General features: G+C 44.2%; 1 long non-coding RNA gene across 1 annotated transcript in view; it reads right to left on the bottom strand.

Annotated features, from left to right (window-relative positions):
• Window positions 1-9,284: 9,284 nt before the first annotated feature.
• The window catches only part of LOC138297389 (uncharacterized), a 61,121-nt gene continuing 46,229 nt past the window's right edge, over window positions 9,285-24,176 (bottom strand). Inside the window, exon 3 of the long non-coding RNA XR_011204072.1 lies at window positions 9,285-9,427. This is a non-coding gene — a long non-coding RNA (uncharacterized lncRNA). The remainder of the gene's footprint in view (window positions 9,428-24,176) is intronic.

Here is a 24,176-nt window from a genome sequence, read left to right as displayed (position 1 = left end):
GGATAGATTGGAATGGGTTGGTGTGGGGCAGGGCAGATTGGATTGTGGGGTGGACTAGAGTGTGATGGATTGTATCTGGGTGGGGTGGAATCAGTTGCAGTATTGAAGTGGGGCTGATTGTTTTGGATTGGAACGTAGCAGATTGGAGTGGGGTAGATTGGAGTGGGGCAGATTATTTTGTATTGAAGTGGGGCATATTGTTTTGGATTAGAGTGGGGCAGATTATTTTGGATTTGAGCGGGGCAGTTTGTTTTGGTTTAGAGTAAGACAGACTGGAGTGAGGCAGATTGGAGTGAGGCAGACTGAAGTGAGGCAGATTGTTTTGGACTGAAGCGGGGCAACTTGTTTTGGATTGGAGTGGTGCCGATTATTTTGAACTGCAGTGCAGCAGATTGTTTGGGATCGGAGTAGAGAAGGTTGTTTTGGATTGGAATGGGGCAGATTGGAGTGTGAATGATTGAATAGGACAGATTGTTTTGAATTGGGGCAGATTAAACTGAGGTGGGTTGGGAGGATTGGTATGGGGTGGGTTAGAGTTGATTGTATTGGGATTGAGTGGTTTGGACTAGAGGGGGGTGGGGCGATTGGTTTGGTGTGGAATGAACTGGGTGGATTTGTGTGGGGTGCATCGGGGAGTACTGCACAATCATGTTAAAGCATCATTTCAGGAATTACACACAATAAAGAAACAATGTTGCTTATCATTATTAAGAACAAGATAATCATCAACTTTAGATATCAGCGCCCACAAGCAACAACAAAAGAAAACATGAGTGCAAAGTATGAAAAGACAACTTTGCAAAATTAATTAAAGTTAGCTATAGATAATAAAACTCAGCAATTTTGTTTGCCATGCTGGACACGTTTTTGCCAGTCACATGCCTTCTGCTTGCAGGGCACTAGAAGTTAAAAATAACAAAACAGTACCTACATCAGGAACACCAGATTGGCACTGATTAAGATGAATTAGTCAGTGCCTAGTCCCTGCTTCACAGAGAGGAATGGAAATGATGCTAGGCCTGCAGTGACAAATTATGAGGCTGTAAAGAAGAGTGCCACACAAGCCAATAAATGGTAAGTAACGGCCTGGCACCAAACACTTCATAGTAGACAAGACTCTCGTAAGCAAGATGCATGCGCTAGCATAAGCACTCACAGGCGTGCCCCTAAAAAGTAAGTAGTCTGAAGCAAATAAAAATAAATATTAGTGAAATAAAATCAAAACAAGGTCATGTATAACAACGCATGGGAGGTCTCCATTTATGCATAACAGTCACAGCAATCCTTAGATTTGCAGTTTGGGATTCTCGTTATTACTAAACATTAACCTGGTCCCCCTCTACACCTGTAGCATAAACCTGCTTTCCTTTGCTTTCATCTGTATGATCAATGACGCAAGAAGTACTGCAGGCCGAGAAGCAGGCAAGATTCTTTGGGAACACAATGTTTATCACTGTATCACTCAACCTTAATTTAAAGGAATTCAAATTTGCGACACTAAGGCCCAAATTATGAACTAGGCAGGATACCCCGCCGTCAATCATCCCGGTGATCAACGGAAGACTGCCAGTGGCGGCGGTCGGCATCCCGCTAAATAATGACGCCTGGAGCCTCAAAGCCATTGATGGTGGTGAGGGCCGCCAGGCGCCATGCTGGCGGTCGGTGGTGAGGGTGGATGCTGCTCCACCCTCACCGCCACGTCAGTTCAGCCATTTCCACGCCTATAATGATGAATTCATAGGCGTGGCGGTGCATGGAGAGATGGAAATGGCGGCGGAGCAGCAGCCAGGGAGCCCGTTCCTTCCCAGAGCAGCGCAACAGAAGAGGTAAGTGCTGTCCGAGATGGAAGGGGGGCGTGTGTGTGTGTGCGAGTGCATGGGGTTGTGCGTGAGTGTATGCGGGGGGGGGTCTGAGTGTATGTATTCGTGTTTGCATATAGGTGAATGTGTGCATGACGACGTGGGGGTTTGGGAGGGACCTCTATGAAGGGGTGGGGGATGGTGAGGGTTGAGCTGGGGGGCCTACATGGGGTTTTGGGGGTGGAGGGGTCAGTTTTCAGGGTACTGGTTCAGAGCTAGGGGTTTGTGTAGTGGCAAGGGGAGGGCCTGGCTTGTAACATTCAGGTGACAGGAAGGGTTATTCCTGTCACCTGTCTGCTTTCCGCAATCCCGGGTGGAAATGGGATAAAAATCCCAACGCCGATCCGGCCTACACCGCTGGGTCGAATGTGCCTACAGTCGGCCCAGTGGTCGAACCTGGCCTGGCGGTGGGTGGTAGTGAACTGTCTGCTTTGCAGCCAGTCAAAGGCATGGCTTCACACTTGTTCAAGTTCACCTTGTAGCCCGAAAGGCAAGAGAATTGAGAAATCAGTGTAGTCAGTGTGTCAAGGGAGAACTTTGGATTAGAGGGTGGCAAGATGTTGCCCACATATAATGATATTTTGGATATACCACCTGGGGTTGTTATACTGTGTTTGTCGTGAGAATTACAGATTTCAATTGACGAGGGCCCTACAGATATGCCCCTTGATTTAGTGAAGGGTGGAAAAGCATGAGCATTACATGTAGCCCTTGCTGTCGGCTCAATGTATTGCTTAGGTACCCAGGCTAGGAAAGTGGGCCCTCTGCCTGCGTGTTTTAATACCTGGAACATGTAGTTCCAATCCACCCTGTCAAATACCTTCTTGGGCAACCAACAGTTTCTCATCCGCATCATTACACACTTGCCAGAGGACATGAGAGCGGGCCCAAAGAGGGGACATGGAAGTGCGATGAGGGACAAACTGGACCTGATCTCAATGCATGAGAGAGGGAAAGACCCTCTTTAGAAGGATGGCCAGTAATTTAGCCAGGATTTTTGTATCATCATTAAGAAGAGACAGTGCAGGGGATCTTTGCTTGATTTAGAAAAGAGTGTAATTATCACACTATCGGGTACCGCTTGCAGGCTGGGTGAAGGATGCAGCTCTGAAAAAACCTGGCAGGGGAGCGATGCCAAAAGGTCCTTATGCATCTTATAGAACTCAGAGGGGTACCTGGTGGGGCCTGGAGACATGCACAGTATTCCCTCTACGACTTCCTTGATCTCTTCCTCAGTGATAGGGAGATCCAGTTGTGACCATTGCAGAGTATGGCATGTTTTGCCAAGACGTGTTCTATGTCAGTAGTAGGACTAATGCTTTCTGAGGTCACGAGGGCTGCATAATGTGAGTGGAAGGTCTTTAAGATGTGCAGCGGTGCATGTGGGATGAGCCATCTGTGTGAGGGATAGCCGGTATGGTACGGGATGCTTCCTACTGGTTGGCCTGTAAGGCTAGAGGGTGTACGGCCTTCTTCTCCTTCGCACAGTGGTGTTGTTTAGAGTATAAAAGTGCTTTCTCTGCTCTGGTGGTGTACAGAGAGTTGAAGTTGTGTTTTGCCCACAAGAGGACTTTCAGTGTTGGTAGAGTGGGTGTGGAGGACTATTGGGACGTGAGTGCATGGAAATCTTGCTGCAGTGTGCAATGCGCTTGGAGGGCCTCACATGTTTTGCAGACCTTGTCCTGCTTTAAGCCTATCCCTGATGGTCACCTTCCAGCTGCTCAGAGGACCCCCGAAGAGGACACCTTCTCATGGTTTTGGTCCAGATACACCTGAAGGTGATCATTGAGGCGCTGATTATCTGTTAGTTTATAGTGAGAGAGGTACAGCTTCCACTGCACTGGTGGATCTGATCAGTCCCAGGTGAAGCCATACATGTTTTGCATCATGGTCTGATTCTGCTGAGGGGATCATAGCTGCAATCAATAAATCAAACATTTATAGAGCTCAACAAATCACCGTGAGGGTCTATGCGCTGGAGCTGTATGCTGGTGCACTGAGGAAAGGTCATTAGAACATCCAGGTCTTTAGTTCTCTTCTGAATTGCTGGAGTGACGGTTTGGTCCTGAGGTGCCGGGGAGGTTGTTCCAAGCCTTGGCTGGCAGGTGCGAGAAGGAGAGTCCTCTACTGTTGGCTCAACGGATCTAAGGGATGTCTGCCAGGCAAAGGGAAGCTGATCTGTGGTGTTTCATTGGTTGATGGAAGGTCAGGTGTTTGTTGATGTATGTCGGTCCTTTGTTGTGTAGGGCTTTGTAAGCGTGGGTCAGCATCTTGAACTGGCATCTCTTCTGAATCAGGAACCAGTGTAGTTTTCTTGAGATGGGGTGTGATGTGGGCCCTTCTGGAGAGGTCAAATATGAGTCTTGCTGCTGAGTTCTGTATTGTCTGGAGTCTCTTCAGGAGGCATGGTGTGATTCCTACGTACAGCATGTTTCTGTAGTCCAGTTTGCTGGTGATGAGGGCCTTCATGATAGTCCTTCTGGGGTCTACTGAGACCCACCTGAAGATCAGAACCTTTCTGAGCCTGTCACTGATTGTCTTGCTTCCGAGGTTGAACATGCAGTGGGGCAAGGGTCCTTGGGTGCTCCCGAGTGTACGGAGTTCATGATGGAGATAATGTCTTGTGTGTGGAGGAGTTCCCAATGAGTGAGGAATTGTTTGGGGTTGGTGTTTGTGCATGTGAGCTGGTTGATGCTATCTGCGGAAGAGGGTTGTCCGAGATCTTGTTGTGGAAGAAGTCTGCAAGGCTGTTGCACAGTTCCTGGGAAGGAGAGATGTTCTCAGTGGATGCAGGATTGGTGAACTCCTTCACAATGGCGAAGAGTCCTTTGCTGTGGTTTGTTGCCGGCTTTGATGTGGCATTCTTCTTAGTTTCTTTCAGGGCATAGAGCCAGTATGTAGTCTCAAAGGAAACCCAGCGTGTCTTCGCCTTCTAGCTTCTCTGGAGCCCATGAAAAATGTCAGTCCTCTCGCTCCACAATCTTTTACTGACAGTACCAAGGACACTGTTCCCAATCTATTGCTTAAGATAGTTAATGGTCTATGCAATCCAAGTGATTCCACTCCAATGAGACAGGCATTGAAAGAGGCCAGGCCGGATGGTCGGCTACCTCTTTCATAGTGGTTCTAAGACTGGATAGTTCTTGTAAGGATAGCTTCCAGGGGTGCGTTATGTCTTTCTGTTTGTCTGCCATTGCTTCAGTGAAAGAAGTTGCCTGGCAGGCTTCAACATTGTAGTTTGTTGGACAGGAGGGGGCTGGCAAGGCGAAAGAACGTGAGGCCGGCAGTGCACACCCAGAACAGCCTCAGAGAGCAGGGTGTGGCAGGCAGGTGCACTTGCGAGCAAACTAGGACTAAGAAAGCCACTCCCAGACCACTGGGATTAGGACAGGCAATGGGCTCCCCTCGGTCTTTGGAGAAGGATGTCTGGAGATGGCATGTAGCTAGGCAGTTGTAGAAGTTGCAAATGACGGTTCCAAGCAGGACTAGAAGGGCAGAGGTGGTAGGGGAGATTCTCTGGGGTGGAGGGCACTGACAGTGTGCGGTGGAGTGCAGTTCTAGACAGGAGGCCGATAAGTGGTCACCATTCTGAAATTCCTGGTATCCGAGTCCGTAGCCCTGGTAGTGAACCGGGACATGTAACAGGTGTCAATAAAAGCTGGCCGCTAGCCTGCTATGGGTCAGTCCCTTGAGCTTGGCACCACAAATAATATCCAGCATTTTTGATGGTGGTCAGATACCTGGTACTTCAGGCTAGTGGCCGCTGGCATGATGCAAAGTAGAAGAGTGTCCATCGATGTCCGTGATGTCTTTTGCCCTGTTCCACCTGTCAAGTCCTAAGTCCCACCACAAAATGCATTGGTGCTAGCTTCTCCTGCACACGCAGTGCCCGACAGGCTGAGTTACCCTGTCCGCTCCATCCAACAATCACTAGTGAGGCAAGGGGGAGGGTGGTGGAGCTAGGCCCTCTATGTAAGAGGGCTCAAGCACAAACAGCTGCTTCCCCAGCAGCCAAGAGGGCTAGGTGTCTCACTGTGTCCCACTTGCTTCCCAGTCCCAGTTGCCTGGCCTGTGGAGTTAGACCCTGGGCATCGTAATCCAGAGGGGGGAATAAAGAGGGGGGATGAAAGAGGAAATAAAAGTGGAGTCCAATCATCAGGTCTAAGCCCTATGGTAAGTTAGGTGGTGGTGCAGGCCATCGTCTCTGCCAGGTTCAGGTTAGGCCGTCAAAGCCTTAACCACCCTCCATTTGCTGGGGCCAGCAAGCTGGAGAAGAGTGGCCCGCCAGGCAGACAGCCGAGCCAGCCTCCGGTGCCTTAGCGGTTTACAGGCAGCACTGATGCAGAGCCCGCTGCCTGAGAAGTTGTGTCTGCAGGCCGGCAGGAAGAAGCGCTTCAGCCAAGCCTTCATTTCATAGACCTCCCCTCCGGTAAACTTGTTTATATATCATTCACATTAGCTGCAAAATCCATCCTCTCTCTACTAAAAATTGAGGTTTTCAGGATACCCTTTAAGCCTTGCAGACAAAGAACAATGTCACAGTGGCTGATTGCTCTTGGGGGACTACAGCACTTAAGTAACAGTGGCTGGTGTTACTTGCTTGTTGTACCTTTAAATCTTCAGCCGCTCATTCCCCTTACTTGGCACAGAATGTAGGTCTGACAAGAAATGAGTAATGGTGGGTGGATAAACTCGTTTTTCTACAATTCACTACAAAATAATAGGTTGGGCATCCTTTTTGAATCACTCTCACACCAAAAGGTTTAATGGTATTAAGAATAAAATGTACAACGTGATCAGTATTATTCAGCAGAACATCAAGAGTGAAGGAATTAGCTCAAGAGGCAGAGGGAGCACCTTCAAAAAAGTTGGGGTTAGAACAGAGAGATGTCAACCACCAGTGCTTGCATTTCTTTTTAAATAGATTTTATAGGTTTTGAGACAGGAGCACGGCCCCTGCAAGGGAAAACATTATAAACATATATGCAAACATAAAATGCAAGTCCCTGCATGTAGAATCCACCCCCAACCTCTCCCCCTGGTAACTAAGTGTGACAATAATGAAATTAGCACGAATCACCCCAACCTATCATATACTCGTATTAACCAAAGAAGGTTCAAACTTAATTTCCAACGTTCATTACATAGGGAGCATACCCTCTACTCAGCCCAGGTCTGCCACACCGTGGCATGCTTCTGCAGGCAACACCATGGTCTGTATACTGCTATTTGCAAACCCATGCAATGAGCCATCTCCTTCCTCCACTCTGCCAAAGAAGAGGGAGTCGTGGCTTTCCATTCCCTCACTATTTCAAGCTGGCAAATATCATCCCCAGGAAGAGCAGCATTATTGTGTACCAGTTACCACCCAGAGTACAGTTATAATGCAGGACGGTGAGTTTGGCGTCCATTGGTATAGTCTGCCCAGGATTCCTTCCAGGCAAGAAGTCGCCAAGTGCCAGAACAAGTCCAAGACAGGACAGCCCCACCCGGTATTTAGGAATCTCCCCTCTGCTGTACTATATTGAGAAGGATAGGGGAAGCAATAACCCCCATTCTCCCTGAGCCTCAGTTCATTCCTCACCGTCATGTTCTTCCAGATCACCTTTGCATGCCCTCCCTCAGGAGAGTCCGCACAGGCTCAAGGTTACGCTCCTTTGCAACTCTAGCATCACGGGACACAAATACACCCAGCTATTTGAAAACCCTAGTGTCAATTTGCAGTTGAGCCACCTAATCTAAGCTCTGCCGGTAGACATTTACCGGGGACACTATAGATTTGGAGATATTGATGTGAAGCATGAAGTCTCTCTGAGAAATGCACACAATTTTTAAGAAACAGGGTCTGCCATGTTCGGGATCGGTTATGAGGAAAAGAACATCAGGGTCCTGCATGTTCGGGGTCAGTTATGAAGAAAAGAACATCACTGGTGTATAACACTATTCTCTGAGGCCCCATATCCACACTTGAACCCGCACACCCAGGCGCCCATTCCCACCCACACAGCCAATGGCTCCATAGCAAGAGCAAATAGCAAAAGGCAAAAAGGACATCACTGCCTAGTACCCTGCTGGATAGTGCTTGCATTTCTGAAATTGATGACAAAGTTAGGTTATGATAGCTGAACCTACTGGATAATCACTTCTGGATAAAGGAAGATGAAAAACAGAGCATCAGAGGGCGTATCACAGAGATACACTTAAAACAACTTGGTACTTAAAAGGAAGGCTATAAGGTGATGCATGACAAAAATGATTTTGTAGAGCCTGCAGTCTATGAAGTTGACACTAAGCAGTCTCAATTATAATAAGCTTGGATAGTCTAAGCATGATTGTAGGACAGCTCAACAATGGCTGTAATGGTTCACAAAGGGTAAATCCTACCTTACAGTAGGAATGTGCAACATATAGCTGGGCACACCACTAAAGAAATCCATAATGATAAGGTACCATAAGAGTCCATTGATGCCTAGATTACTCACAGTTTGAGCTGGATGTTCTAAGGTAGGCCCTAAAGAATTGCTTAACATATGAATGTCAGTTTTGTTCAATCAGTCTTTTCCGGTGTCTGCTCCTCTGCTCTCTACACTGCATGCAGAAGCCAGGAAAGATGCATCTGACAGCAATTCACTATCCGGGCATATGGGCAGTGATGACCAATGATTTACGTTGCAAATTTTTTTCTCTAGTGAGAAGGATGCTGCCTGGTAGTTAGGGGAGGGTTTCCTACTGGTAAATGACCTGATTTAGATAACATTGAATAATTTTTGGAGCATCAATTTTTCCCGCCCGTGATTATTAATTCCGATCAGTTTCTAGTATATTGATCAATTATGGTGCCAGTATGCACCCTTTCATAACACAATGCTAGGACTCAAAACTTTTGTTCTTATTTAACAGGGAGCCATATTATGATGTATGTTTTAATTTAAATTGTCAAATTTATGAAGATGAGGCCTGGTAATCATAGCTTCCCCAGCACAGGCCACAACAGTGACCTCTATATATGGCATTGAATGCAGTTTAAAATCTATGAATGTGGAGTGTGATGTAGAACTTTCTCAGAGGAGACAATTATGCTATACTGGTGAGAGCTAAAAAGTTATATAAAAGTGGACGGGATTGAATAAACTTCACCTGGGAAACAGTATTACATTTTTTTAAATTTATTTTTTAAAGTAAAATCCAGTTACAGGTGAATGTGAGGGGTCAGAATTGAATAGCCATATTAATAACTATTAAAGTGAGAGGTTCCACGCTGTGTTTAATTCTGTATCCGTTGACAAAAAGGTAAAAACCAACAGTCACATTAAACATACAAAACTGCTACCAACCATTGTCAATTCTTAGAAAAACATTACTTTGCAACATTCTTACATTACAATAGCAAACAGCACATTTAAAATAAGTACATGACTTACTGCCTACTAAATTGGCAAGGGAAGAATCCAAGTCGCCTCCCAGGACTTTGCTTGATCCGGATGCATTCATGGACATTGAAATCGGAGACCCTGAAGACTGGGCAGCAGGGACCATTGGCATGAGCAGATCACCTAGACCATCAAACCCTGGAACAAATATAATATTTGTCTCAGAACAATGCATTTAAAGGTGTATTTCATGAAAAAGAAAAACACTTGGGTACTTCTTTGTGTTACCAAATAAGTTAACTTTTTACCCCATATTTATACCATAGCCTCTTAAAGAACTGAATGTTTAAAACACTATGTAATGTTAAGCAATCTTCTTAACTTTATACTGCAGTGTAGCAGTACTCAAATCCTAGGTCCTTGTTAAACACAATTCTCATCAAAAACAGTTCAACATTCTACATCAAGTGGACTTAGTTTAGTTCTAATGAAAGTAACACAAAGTAACAACTTGTTGATCATGATTATCTACAAAAAATAATAATTTGTTAGGTTGACACATGTTGATTATTTCTCTTAAATTATCACCATGGTAATTCCACCCTTGACCAGAATCGCGCTGTACAAAAATGTGGCAGATGTTAAAAATGTGTGCATGTTATCTCTTTATTCTTCACCTAAAGAAGTACTATCAAATAAATTAAGCAATTCAGAATAGGCTCAGCAATAACTTTAAATGTAATGTGCAGAGTATTTCGAGTATTTGGTCATCTATGTTTGCAGTGTGCACCAGAGAACACTGGGAAAGGTGACTGCTCCCCATAAGTGCCATTTCTAAGAGCAACCAAATTACAGAAACCTCACATGATATCTAAAGAATCTCTAGGCATAAACAATAACTATTTCTGCAAGAAAAGGTTCTACTCAGAAATCATAGATTTAGGAAATGTTGGCAAAATGCAACAGCAGTCATATGGTTTCATGATCTGGAGGGCTGGCCCAATCTCGTGGTGAGTCCTATTTGACTTTCAAATCTCCTTCACTGCTCAAATAAGTGGAGTCATCAAGAGTACTGATGCAAAATGATGATACAAGCTGACTAATAGCTCAAAACTGCTATTAGCATAGAAATGATAAACAAAATTCTTTAGTGTCATGAAGCCTAGGCATTTTCTTGCTTTACATTAATTGGGTGATGTCCTGGCTAAAATAATGCAATAGTCCTACCATGAATACATGGTATACAAAAATAGACCAAAAAGCTACAGAGAATCCAAAATCCAGCTTCCACACTCTGCTCAACTGGAAGAGATTAGGAGAGGTGGAATGGAAAAATAAAATAGCAACTCTGGAGATCATACGAAAAAGTAGGGGGCAAGGCCTGGAACACCACCGGAAGCCTAGCCCCCATTAAATGACTAGCCACCTTCCTAGATTCAACGAGTCCAGAAAAACAAAAAGCCGGAATCCAAAATGAAGAACCATGGAAGACAACATGTCAAGATATAAGGATGAAACTTTGGAAACTGCTGATATGACTGCTGCCCAACTAATTACTATTCAAGGAAAGACTAAAACCAACTGCCCTTGTGCACTAGTGTTGCGCCGGGATGAACCAATAAGGATCAACCATCAAAAAGGGTCAGGAAAACAACCAATAGTCCATCAGGGACAATCTCCCTTCCTTCTGTGGAGATTGTACTTGACACACCATCATATATATATTCCCATTCCAATATCACTGGATTGAGATCACTGTAGCATCACGCACTAAGGCGAGTATCATCATACATGCTTGGGGTACATTCCTGTCACTGAACATTATATGCGATACCTAGTGTAATAAAGTGTCTGAAAACTGACATGGAGGCACTCTATAAAACACATGACCAAAGAAGGAGTGTGAGTAAGGAAGGTGACAGATGATCAGGAAACACCTGTTCCATCTTGGTAATCTTGCCCAGAAATTCAGCTAGCAATAGTATACACGTCCAAACTGGCGGCATTGAAAACTTGTGTGGATATACTCCACACATTACATTTACTTAATCACCTATGCACTCAATGTTGACAAAATAACGACAAAACAGTCAAAACCTTGGTTTAGGAATATGTATTGCAGAAAAGTTATAGACTAAATACAGGACTAAAAATTATACAAAACTGCAAGTTTTGGATAAAAAAAAAAAATCACATTGTTACGTTTCAGAAATCTACTGCCTAACTAAGAATATATAAAAGTTGGCTATAAGCTCGGAAAATCATTTATACAAGTCAATGGAAACACCACAAAAACCTTCAAGTTTCAACAATGCCTCAAGGAAAGACAGTCAACATGGTATGTTTTAGGTTATAAACCATTGAACAGAACAATGGTGGGACTTAGTCTAAATTAGGAGGAAATGTAACAGACAAATATTACTAAAATCAGTCAAGAAACCAGTTAATTGGAGCTAATTTCTGAAACAGCCAGTGGAATAAAGCCGTCCTGTTAAATGGAATGCAGGCACAAAATACATACTGGGGTTAAGGATTGTCAGAAGAACAGTTTCAACTTTTGTGACACATCTGAAAGAAATGACAGGTAAGAGCAAATTAAATGGTAAGGAAAAAACTAAATGAAAACTCAAAATACAGAACTAACTCTAAAGGACTACTGTGATGTCACGCTTCCTCTTATGTTATGGTAGCCTCGTCATTGGGCACTGATGTCCAGCTCTCACCATTATATACTGAATAAGGTACCCCCACAGTAAATTAAAAGGATGCTGTTAGTCTGTTGGACCTGGCCCTCTTTGCATGGTCACCCCCAAATGTTTTGCCTTCACCCCCATTTTGATGAATTTGTTTTTGCTAGCTTCAGGACTTTGCAAACTTTATCACAGCTAACCAGTCCTAAATGGCCTTGTGCTCCCTCCTTTATACATGGCAAAATTGGCTTACACCCAATTGGCACATTTAAGTTATTTATTAATCCTTAGTAAAGTGGTGCTACATGTACCTCAGGACCTGTAAATTAAATGCTTCTATTGGTCCTGCGGCCCTTCACGTAAGTAGCCTTTTCAAACATGTCAGATCTGCCACTGCTGACTGTATGCACTTTCAAACTGCCATTTCAACAAGGCAAATCAAAACTTCCGCCAGACCTAAACCTTCTCTCTTAATAGATATGTCACCTCTCGAGTAGGCCATAAAAGCCTATAGGCCAGGATGCAATATATTTACGAGGTTGGACATGTACTTTTAAGTGTTACATGTTCTGGTAGTGAAATACTTACAAATTAGTTTTTCACTACTACAAGGCATAACTCTCCCATAGTATAACACTGGCTTACCTTATTACTTGTAATACGTGATACCATTTGTTTGGGAGCAGGCAGAAATTTAATGTTTGGTGTCTAAAGAATTTATACTTGAATTGCTCTTTAATGATAAATCAGATTTTAAGCCCCAACTATGAGAGACACACAAAGAACATCACCCTTTTCTGATCCCAGGCCAAATATTAGATCCTCAGACCAACTCTTCAGATCATTTCTGGGTCTGTGGAAGACTTGAAGGACTGCTCTGCTACCTTCTGCTGGAAGGACTGCCCTGTCTCATGATGGACTGCTCTGCTACCTGAGGAAGGAGGGCTAGACCTGCTCCTTGAACACGGAACCACCAGAGTGACTCCAATGGATAGCTGACTGACCTGTTCTGAGCTATAGGGACATACCAAGCGCCAGAGACCTGGCCTGCATCTGCCAAATTCTTAGAGTCAACTGGACCGATCTGTACCCTGCTACAGTCCTCTGCTGGAGTGAGTCCAGAACCACAAGAGGCAATCCCCTCCCGGCTTCAGAGTGCACTCCTGCGGTTCAGACTTTGGGTTTCCTCAGAACCAACGAATGTGACGCAACTCAATAATGCATGGGGAAGGACCTCATACAGCAGCACCTCGCAGCTCCTGAATGGTGACTGCATCGGAACGGATGCAATGCATCTCAATTCAGGACCTCACATCACTGCCTTTGCAGCTCCTCATCTGAAGCAACACCGCTTGTTACAGGACCTTGCACTGCGGCCCCTGCAGCTGCTGATTAGAACCAATGCACCACAACACAGTCCAACGCAGGGCCCGCACTCCATTGCAGTTAGATTCAACTTCTGACTATTTCCCGGTACAGTTGGTGCCTTGTGCTTTTAAGTGCTATACTTACCTTAAAATTTTGAAATTGCCCCTCTCTGGCTCTACTGATTGGATTTTACTTGTTTTGGTGTCAAATAATTTATTAAATTGTACTCTTGTTTCGGTGATAAATAATGTATGAAATTGTACTCTTTTTCTAAATTTTTGTGGGTTTTTTCTTGTGTTGTGTTTGCACCTTATTGCTGTTTGAGTGCTGTATAAACGCTTCATACATTGCCTCTAATTTAAGCCTGACTGCTTTTGTGCCAAGCTAACAGTTAAGCACAGGTTAATTTAGTGACTGTTTGTGGTTTACTCTGACAAGGATTGTGGCTGTTTCTTGAGAAGGGCTGACACGCCCCTCAACCAACGACCCAATTTTTCACAAAGTCATTAAACGTTTCTGTGCCCATATAGAGGAAAACGACCCATAAGCAGAGTTGGCACTATGGAAATGTAATACTAGGTCACCCCTAGAGCTTTCCCATTAAAAGAACTGCTGATAACCCTTAGGAGCATGAACATGGCTTAACTGACAATTTAAGAGAGCATCATAACGTCACTTTGACGAGGGCCCAAAAATCATTTTTTTAGCCTCCTCTGTTTTTCAGCTTACCTACCTCTTTCTGCAATAATATTAATTCTCATTAAAGGCCTCAGTATGACCCTGGCAATCACCTGACTGCCAGGGTCACGGTCAGACGGCCGCAAAAGTGGTGGGCCGACCGTGGCATTATGACCGTGGTGGAGCTGCCACAGTCCAACCGCTGACACAGCCAGGCTTCGGGGGGGGGTTGTAGGGAGGAGGGGGTGTGTGTGACCGCCCATGCACTCTGCGTGGGCAGTGCAGGGGACCCTTTGCACACCTGTCACGCATTCTGCTGCCAAAATTACGGACAGTGGAATATCAGCTGCAATGTTACGGTCCTGCAGCGAACTCCTAGTAGGGCCGACGGGGTTCAGGCTGCCTGATGGTGGGAACAGTTTGGCCGGCGGCCCCTGCCACCCGCCAAACTCATAATTAGGCCCTAGGTATCCGATTTAGATCTCGGTGAATGGAATGGAATACACTATCACAAACATGACAGATACCCCGTCCACCATATTACAATTCTAATAGGATATAAAGAGATCGTAATACGGTAGACTGGATATCCGTCACGTTTCTGACATAGTATTACCCTCCGCCAAGACCTAAATCAGGCCCTAAGTGTCTTCTTAATGTCCAGTATTGCTCTCTCCCTGAATCTTCAGCTCCAATCTGATCATATGAAGTACTGTGTTCTTGAGTAGAATAAAGTAACTTGACTTCTTTAATTGTTCGGCTGTCTTTCTTACCCTGAAGTAAAGTACCACTTTCTCCTTTCTTCAGCCTTTTATACGGTCATATATCATGTCATTCCTCAGTACCCTTGTCACCAATTTATTTAACACATCCTTGCTCTCCTTTGGCTTCTTTCCCTCTATCCAACCTTAAAATATCTCTTGTAATTTACTGTACGCAACTCTACTGCCTCAGGCACATTATAACTTTGCCCGTTTTTGTAAAGCATCTCATCACTTGCTTTCTACCCTGTAATCTGCTCATTCTCAAGACTGTAAGTGGTGGAGAAAATGAATGCCAACGCCACTCGTGTCTTCTAAAACCTGCTGTCACCCTTTGTTCAACTGACTCTTTGCTTTCCTCAGTCAGCTTCTTACTCCATATATTCATGGAAAATTTTGCTGATCCTTTCCGCATGCTCAAATCTCTACTTATCTGTCTGTATGACTAAAATCTTATGATCAATCATTGGTTTCGAGCCATCTATACATTTCTTGCCAGTAAATGCTAGTATGTGTGAAACGCACTCCAGTGCCAATAGATGCCAAAGAAAATTAAACCATAGTGTAACAGAGGAGGCCTTATCCCTTATGAGCTGCTTGGCTGCTTCATTCATGGGGTACATCAAACTCCAGTCTGTGTGTCATACCTTTAAGTGTTGAAAGTTAAAGCCCTCATGGTTGTGGTATCCTAGAGTCCCTTTAATGTGAAACAAAGTACTTCCAGAAGGTCTGGAGAACAACACAGGACCACCATATGTGTAACGACAAAAATCCACAATACACAAGTCAAGTTACCACTGAAAATGCAGAAAGAGTCTTCATGTAATTTTAAACACACTCTAAAACTGTTAGCGTGAAAATGAACCTTGGGTGTGGCAAAAATTACCCTGCACAGGCAAGTGTGCCTCAAAAAAGGTCCTGGGTCGCGGGCGTTGTTTATTCTCTATGCAGGAGAGCGATGAGTTGATCCGATCAGCACTCTCGGTTCCGGGTAGGCCTTGCGCTGTTTTTACATGCCCAGCAGTACTTGTGTCGGAAATCCAGCCGCACGATGATCCAAAAACCACGCAGTGCGGGTTGCGATCTCACCAGCCACAGTCAGCGATGCTGTGCATCGTTTCTCCACCCCGGGCGTCAATCTTCGGGTCGCGTTGCATGCGAGCATTGATTTTCAGCCGCAAATCCAGTGGCAGGTCGATTTTTCAGCCACAGATCGGAGTCACGTCGATCTTTTCCATGCAAGGCGTTCTGTGCGTGGATTTCTTCCTCTTAGGCTGCCATCTTCTCCTTTCAGGATCCCAGGAACTGGATAGGGCACCACTTGGCAGCGTAGGAGTCTCTCCAGAGACTCCAGGTGCTGGCAGAACGAAGTTGTTGTGTCCCCGAGACTTCAAACAAGGACGCAAGCTCTAAATCAAGCCCTTGGAGATCTTCACAAGAAGTAAGGAAACACAAAGTCCAGTCTTTGTCCTCTAGCACAGGCAGAAGCAGCCACTGCAGGATAGCTCCACAATGCACAGTCACAGGCAGGGCAGCTCTTCTTCCTCAGCTCTTCAGCTCTTCTCCAGGCAGAGGTTCCTCTTGTTTCCAGAAGTGTTCTAAAGTCTGTGGTTTTGGGTGCCCTTCTTATATCCAATTTCTCCTTTGAAGAAGGCCTACTGCAAAGCAAAGTCTCTCTTGATTGTGAAATCCTGTCTTGCCCAGGCCAGGCCCCAGACACTCACCAGGGGGTTGGAGAATGCATTGTGTGAGGGCAGGCACAGCCCTTTCAGGTGTGAGTGACCACTCCTCCCCTCCCTTCTAGCACAGATGGCTCATCAGGAAATGCAGACTACACCCCAGCTTCCTTATTGTCACCGAATAGTGTGAGGCGCAACCAGTCCCAACTTTTAAACTGACCACAAGGAATCCACAAACAGCCAGAGTCACAGAAATGGTATAAGCAAGAAAATGCCCACCTTCTAAAAGTGGCATTTTCAAACACACAATCTTAAAATCAACTTTAGTAAAAGATGCATTTTGAAATTGTGAGCTCAGAGACCACAAACTCCACACTTACAACAGTGAAAAACTAATTTAGCAATATTTCACTGTTATGAGATATAAAACACATTACTATATATCCTACCTTAACCATACACTGCACCCTGCCCTTGGGGCTACCTAGGGCCTACTGTAGGGGTGCCTTACATGTAAGAAAAGGGAAGGTTTAGGCCTGGCAAGTGGGTACACTTGCCAAGTCAAATTTACAGCTTTAAACTGCACGCACAGAGACTGCAGGGGCAGGTCTGAGCCATGATTACAGGGCTACTCATGTGGGTGGCACAACCAGTGCTGCAGGTCCACTAGTAGCATTTGATTTATAGGCCCTGGGCACCTCTAGTGCACTTTACTAGGGACTTCCTAGTAAATCACATATGCCAATCATGGATAAGCCAATTACATACACATTCTGTAAAGGAACACTTGCACTTTAGCACTGGTTAGCAGTGGTAAAGTGCCCAGAGTAACAAAAACAGCAAAATCAGAGTCCAGCACACATCAACATCCTGGGAAACAGAGGCAAAAAGTTAAGGGAGACCACGCCAAGGATGAAAAGTCTAACAGTTATCTTGCAGGTAGACACTCTGCTGGGGAAGCTGCTGTATGTCTTATGGATATTGCACTAGATGTCTTCCCATTGCTTACCTTGAATAGTCATACCCAGGTAGGCTTCCCAATGTATTTGGAGTCAATAATTAGTGTGGAAGTTTGACTTCTGTATAGTGTAATAGGTTTTGAAGATGAAGAGTTTTGTATCCCTGAAAGAGCAGATTAGCTTTATAAATTGCTTGAAGGGGTCATGTAGTGCAGGGAAATTTGCAGGGTGTAGTGCCCAGTGTCTTTGGTGAGTAGTAGTGAAGTTATGAGTTTTATAAAATTTGAAATTCTTCTCTCCAGTGCTCAAATGTTTATCTGTCTTCTCTGAAATAGGTGACCCAGTATTCTGCAGTCTCACTGCTGCCATCCCAAACATGAGGTATGAGTAGTCACGGTGTTGAAGTCAGGGTTCCTCACAATGGGTGTGTTGTGTGAAGTAAAGGTATTGAAACTTTTTTTTTTTAATCGCCACCTGGTCCTATATCTAAAGGACTGTTCTGGTGAGTGTGGCTATGTATGCACTATGCACTCTTAGGGTGGTGACAAATGGGAAGCCAGGCCAGGTACCACAGAGGTGGCATGTCATTGTGTGGTCCATGTGGAACCAGTGTTTCTCCTTTTCCTGGACCACTCATTCCAGTAAGTATGGCAAGCATGCTACCCAGAAATATTCTATTAGTTGTAGGCTAGAATTTTCTGCCTTTGTCTCGCAGGAGCAGGAGGAGTTTATTGGAGATTCAGGGCATTTAGCTTCCCATATGAATGTACAGATTTTGTTCTGCAGGAGAGTGATGGCTCTGAGGGAATGGGAGTAGGGAGGGATTGAAAAAGGATCCTGGGGTGAATAATAATTTCTACTACATTAATTCACCATAGCCATTTTATTTATAGGGGTGCCATTTTCCAATGTTCTCAAGTATGTTTCTACAGTACTCCGGCCAGTTATCTTTAGGCCATACTTCAAGATGGCTAGTAATGTTTAGACTCAAGTATCTAAAAGACTGCAAATAGGACCAATGCTTGTAACTGTGTAAGATCCTGAGGGGGAATGGTCAGGCTGAGTACATTTGATTTCTCCTTACAAACAATACAACAGAGTCCAATTCAAAGGTTTCTAGTGCAGCAACAAAAATGAAAGATTCCATCAGAATAGTTAATGTGCAGATCAAGTTATCTGCAAATTGACTTTGTGGGTTTGATCGAGAGGGAGATCCTGATATTATAAGCGACTTTCAAATCTATGTGGGCAGGGGATCCCCCACCAGGCCACGAAAGAGGGAGGAAAGTGGTCATTCTTGTCCTGTACCTCTCGTCGGTGTGACTGGTTTTGTGATTTGTCAGTTGATCCTAACACACTCAGTAGGGAAGGAAGAAGCCACAACAATTATATCTATCATTTTTGGGCCTAGTTGTAACTTGTCTGGGACTGCTCTCAGGAAGGCCCAACTAAAACAGTCTAATGCTTTCCTTAATTAATGTCTCCAGGCAGCATCCCAGCACGGTTTTTGGGTTTGTGTGTCTTTTAAATCAGATGAGTTATATTTCTGATATTATCTGCCCCCTAGCATTGATGAATAAACCCCACTTGGTCGATCTCATTAAAGCTGGGCAAGAAGGGATAAAGGCATTGTGCAACTAGTTTGGGTTATAGTTTCACATCAGTATTTAAAGGTGCAACTGAGTGTTAAGAAGTATAATGGAACCTTTACAGGTTTGGGAATGATTATCTCAGCCTCACAAATTGAAGGAGTGAGACTTGCGTCAAGGAGGTAAATGGGGCTGCCCATTTGCCATGGTGAAAGGGTAACAAAATTCTATAGAAATCTTCTGGAAGGTTACCATGTGTCTTTTCCAGAGGCATGAAGCAGAGGACCCCGCACAGTTCAGTGGGATTAATGGGTGGCTCAAGCAGTTCCCTATCCTAAAGTATGATAGATTACCATGCACATGTTTGAAAATAAGTCTGGATATAAGAATGGACTTCGGAGCCTAAAGTATAAAGTGCTTAATAGAATGCATGGAAGGCAGTTTCTCTTTCACGTATCGCCCACATATAGAAGTTTGTTTCAAGTCAGGCAATAAGTATTTTAGCCCTCTGTGATTTATGACTGAGCACAAGGAGTGTGCCCACCTTGTCATAATTTTGCTATTTTAGCAAGAGCAGGTAGTGTTCAGCCCAATTAGTTTGATTACCTAGCTGTTCTTTAAAACAGACTAATTTCTTGGGTCGCGCTTTGAGGTACACATCGTTGCCCCAGTCAGCTGTGCAACCATCCAAGGATAAGGATACATGGTGAGCATGTGGTTGCATACTGGTATTTCTGTCTAGGAGTACACTGGGGAAGGTGATTAGGGACAAGAAAGATTATTGTGGCTAAGTGTACATTTCACTTCAGCCACTCTCCCCAGCTCATCATGAAGGCTACTCTTAAGGTCTGTACTGTCATTAGATATCTATTTGTCAGCGATAGATTGTTGTTCCATCAGGGTGGTGTCCAGCCGTGTACCTTCTTTTACATATTCTGCAGGTGTGAATATATCTGCTTTGGCCTCCTCGTCAGATCTACCTAAGATCTAAGGGGCCCTTGGCACCAGCATACTGTCTGCCATTCCTGGCGCAGTGCCCCCGTGGCCGTAAACTTGGGAAACTAGGGTCTTTTGTAGGCTCTCTGTTGTCGAATGGGAAGAGCTTTCGGCTTGATTTCCGTCTAGTTGCATTTGCATTAAATCCTCTGACACTTGTGATTAAGTGGATGGAATATTTGTCATGTTGTGAGGAAGTAACCTGTAAACTCTAAATCAGGCACTTAATCTAGTTTTCCAATTTTATCCACTTCCTTTTCTCCATTTTGTGTCGCCAAGTTGTGGTAACATACAAAATGTTATAACAAAGATCAGAGGAGAAATGATATGCATTCAGAGAAAAAGGCGGCAGTTGGAAGAGGAAACCTGAACCTATGCCAGACCATAGACAGAACTTAAATGTCCTGCACTATCTGCCACCAAGCAGAGAGGAACAAAAGATGGTCTCCCTTCCAACCAATGACGGCAATGTTTTCAGTTTTCAAACTCATAGGACGCCCAGACCAAAATGACCATGAGTATAGATCAGGAGCATTGGAAAGGATTTTAAGAGCAGCTGAGCCAGTCTTATACAGTGCAAGAATCTCATTTGAGACAGTGAAAAGCAACTAACAATCAACTGGAAATCCTTTACTCATCCCTGTCCTCCTGGGGTTAACAGAGATGACGCTCACCCTGCAAGCCTACAAACTTAAACCTCATCACTCAGGAGGTGTCAGATTTGTCCACAGTCAAAATGTAGCATTTGCATGCTCTTGCTCACTTACCTCTCAATAAGTCTCCAAGAAAACCCCATTTCACAATGCTTCAAAAACCCTGGTCTCTAATCTACACATGCAGGTTGCTTTCGTAAGAATTATAAACATCTGCTTGCTTCAGGGAGAGAAATTAGTTTATAGAAAGCATTTTTTCCATAAATTGATTGTCATCACTTTTACCTCTGTTACATATGCTTATTGACTATTGAGATGATGTATAAATAAACCGGGAGAAGGCCTCTCTTGTCACTTCCCTCTTTTCATTGGTCTTCATCTATTTGAGTGTCTTTAAATACAGTCAGAGCATTACAGTTTATATTTCCATCCGCTGAAACTCATGAGAGATGAATGACCAGATCTCAATATAGAAAGCTGTTGCTGTCACAGTAACCAGAAGCACTGAGCGGAAAACATGAGACCATATACAGAACACTAGCTGTACAATGGGCCTGGCGATGCATGATCATTTTGTGAGAGATTTTTTTTTTTTTTTAAAGCAGGCAATCTGAGCACTCAAGAAACTCAAACAGCCTGCACTCAGTATGTTCAATCCATTGTGGCTGTCTAAAAGTGAATGAGAATGTAAAGTTTCTTATCTGTAGGTGTAGTTTTGCTGCTTGAAGAATTTTCTGGGTTCATATGTTGTGCATTATTCTGCCAAATAATGGTTGGATTCAGAACTCTCCATTGATTTTTAATCCTTCTCTTGATTTTTTTGTTTGTTGGTAGGCACTGACGAAGACACCATTTGGTGTACCCTTGTGACGTCGTCCAACTTCCTCCAGATGTTCCCACTTTGGTCGCCATCTTCAAATCCTTTTTTTCCTTACTCCCATCTGCTTGGTGGAGGTGGGTGGGTCGCTTGTGAATCCAGAAAATTCTTCAAGCTGAAAAACTACACCTACGGGTAAGAAACTTTAGGTTTTGCAGAGTGAATGTTTTCTGGATTCACACCCTGTGCATTGATTTCAAAGAGGTTTTACTCTTGTGGTGGCTGGATATTGATTTGTAAACCGATGTTGTGGCACCTTTTGACCTACTTGTGCTTCCTTGTTCCTGTGTATTTCAATACAGTAATGTCTTCTGAACAAATATACTGATGCCCATGTTGCTGCCATGCAAATTTCCTGCAGCAGAGTACTTGCTAAAAAGGCAATGTTTGCCCCTTTTTACTGTGTAGTGTGCGCTCCTGGAACCTTTAGCAACCTTTCTCATGCATTTGTCTGGCACAACTTAATTTTTTGTTTAATCCTTCTTGCTACAGTGTTCTTAGTTACCGATATGCCCAGATAACCTTTACCAAATAACAAAAGTAGCCGTTGAGTCTTCCGCAAAGATTTTATTTTTTCAGTGTAGTACGATTGACCATCTCGCGTCCAATGTATGCAAAGTTCTTTCTGCAAGGGTCTTCAGGCTCTGAAAGAAACTTGGTATTTGTATAATTTGCTTGATATGAAATTGCGACCCTATCATTGGTAGGAATTGTGCGTCTCTACTCGTGCCAATTCTGTCCAAGTGAATTTGAAAATACAGTTCCCATATAGAGTGCTTGTAACTCAGTCACTCTGGGTAGTGATGTAATGGCTACTAAGAAGGCCACTTTTGGAGTTAGCATCTGCAAAGTAGCCTTAAGTAATGGCTCAAATGATTTTTTTCATGATTTGAGTTAATGCCACATTTAGGTTCCATGCGGGTGCTGGCATCCTCTTTGGGGTAGTGCCTCTTGTTGCTCCTTTTAGAAATCTCTTTAGACCTGGTGTGTGAAAAACGTCTTCCCATATATCCCCTTGTGTAAGCCACTACTGCCAGTAGATCAACCTTCAAGGATGCATATGTAAGATCTTCTTGTAGGAAATCTGTCAGCTACCTTAGAACTGTCTTTTCATGTGTGCTTTTCTTGTGTAACCCCTTTGTTACACACCACAGTGAATCTCTTCTATTTTTCTGTGGAATACTTTCTTGTTGTCTGTTTTCTTGCCTCCCTCAATACTGCCATTGTCTTTTTTGGTAACTTTAAATGACCAAATTCTAACTCTTCAGGAGCCATTACGTTAGGTTCAAGGATTCCGGTTCTGGGTGTAATAACCCTTCCTTCTTTCATGGACATGGATGCGGTGCGATCAGGATTAATGTCATGTGACTCCTCTTGCATTTGTTGACTACTGTGTGCAACAACGGGATTGGGAGAAAGTCGTATGTCAATGTCCCTGACCAGTTTATCCAAAGGGCATTCCCCAGTGACGGACGGTGCGGGTGACTGGAGGCAAAGTTCTGGCATTTTACTTTCTGTAGAGCTGCAAATAGAGCCACTGATGTTGTGCCCCACCTTTGAAAGATCCTTTCTATTACTGTTTGTTTGAGCTCCCATTCGTGGGAGCATGAGACTTGTTAGCTCACTCTGTCTGCCTCAACATTGTCCTTTCTCACTAAGTATATTGCCTGAATGTCCATGTTCCTCTGTATTGCCCATTTCCAGAGCAGTTAAGCCAACCTTGATAGGAGTGGGGATTCAGTCTCCTCCTGCTTGTCGATGTAAAACATTGCTGTTATATTGTCTTCCCCCAAAGCTGGTTCTGGAATGCTTTGAGGGTAAGGAAATCCATTTTCAGTTCTAGGTGGTTGATGTGTCGTACTGCATCCTGATCCCTCCATATCCCTCTTACTTTGAGGGACCCCATGTGTGCCCCCCATTCAATGTGAGAGGCATCTGTGGTTACTGTCACAGATGGATTTGGTTGTATAAAAGGCCTTCCTTGTGTAATGTTTTCTCTGTTCCATCACGGCATTTCCTCCTGCACCAGCTTTGTTAGTATTTATTTTTTCATATTGATGATGTTTGCCCTGATTTAATCGCATGCCATGTAGATGTCCCAAGAGTCGCCGATGATGTGGTTCTGTTAGCGGGGACCCCCAATACCCTGCGAACGCTGGTGACACATTTTGTCGAGTTCATGAGCAGTCTAGATCTTGCAACAAACCATGGCAATCACAGATTATGGCTTGTGGCCCAGGGTGTGCTTCCTCTTGAAGGCTTGTTGGTGAAGGGCAGCCCCGAGTAGTGTAAAAAACTTCAGCTACTTGGGTGTAATTTTCAACTCAAAGGGCTCTTGGCAGCCCCAGGTATCTAGCTCATGTCTAAAGGTAAGCAGATCAGCAGGAGCTATTCTTAATCTTCAAAGGACAAGAGGGGAAGAGGACTTTAGGATCCTTTCTTCAAATCTATAATCCACAATGCATTTCGGGTGCCACATATGGGGCAGGGATTTGGGGACATTACAACTGTGTTATCCTCCAGTTAGTGGAAAACCGATTTGCCAGAAGATGCTTCAGCTTCCACCGAGCCTCTAATTATATTATTAATTCTGAGCTAAGACAACATTATACAGAAGATAAGGTAAACCTGGCTCCACTTGTGCTCCTGATTAGAATCTCGGCCATCCTCCAAGCAGAGTCGTCATTACGGATTGCC

The sequence above is a fragment of the Pleurodeles waltl genome, chromosome 5 (assembly GCF_031143425.1).
Source record: "Pleurodeles waltl isolate 20211129_DDA chromosome 5, aPleWal1.hap1.20221129, whole genome shotgun sequence".
NCBI classification, from domain to species: Eukaryota; Metazoa; Chordata; class Amphibia; order Caudata; family Salamandridae; genus Pleurodeles; species Pleurodeles waltl.
Note: the sequence above shows the minus strand (reverse complement) of the source record. Positions and strands in the feature narration are given on the sequence as shown.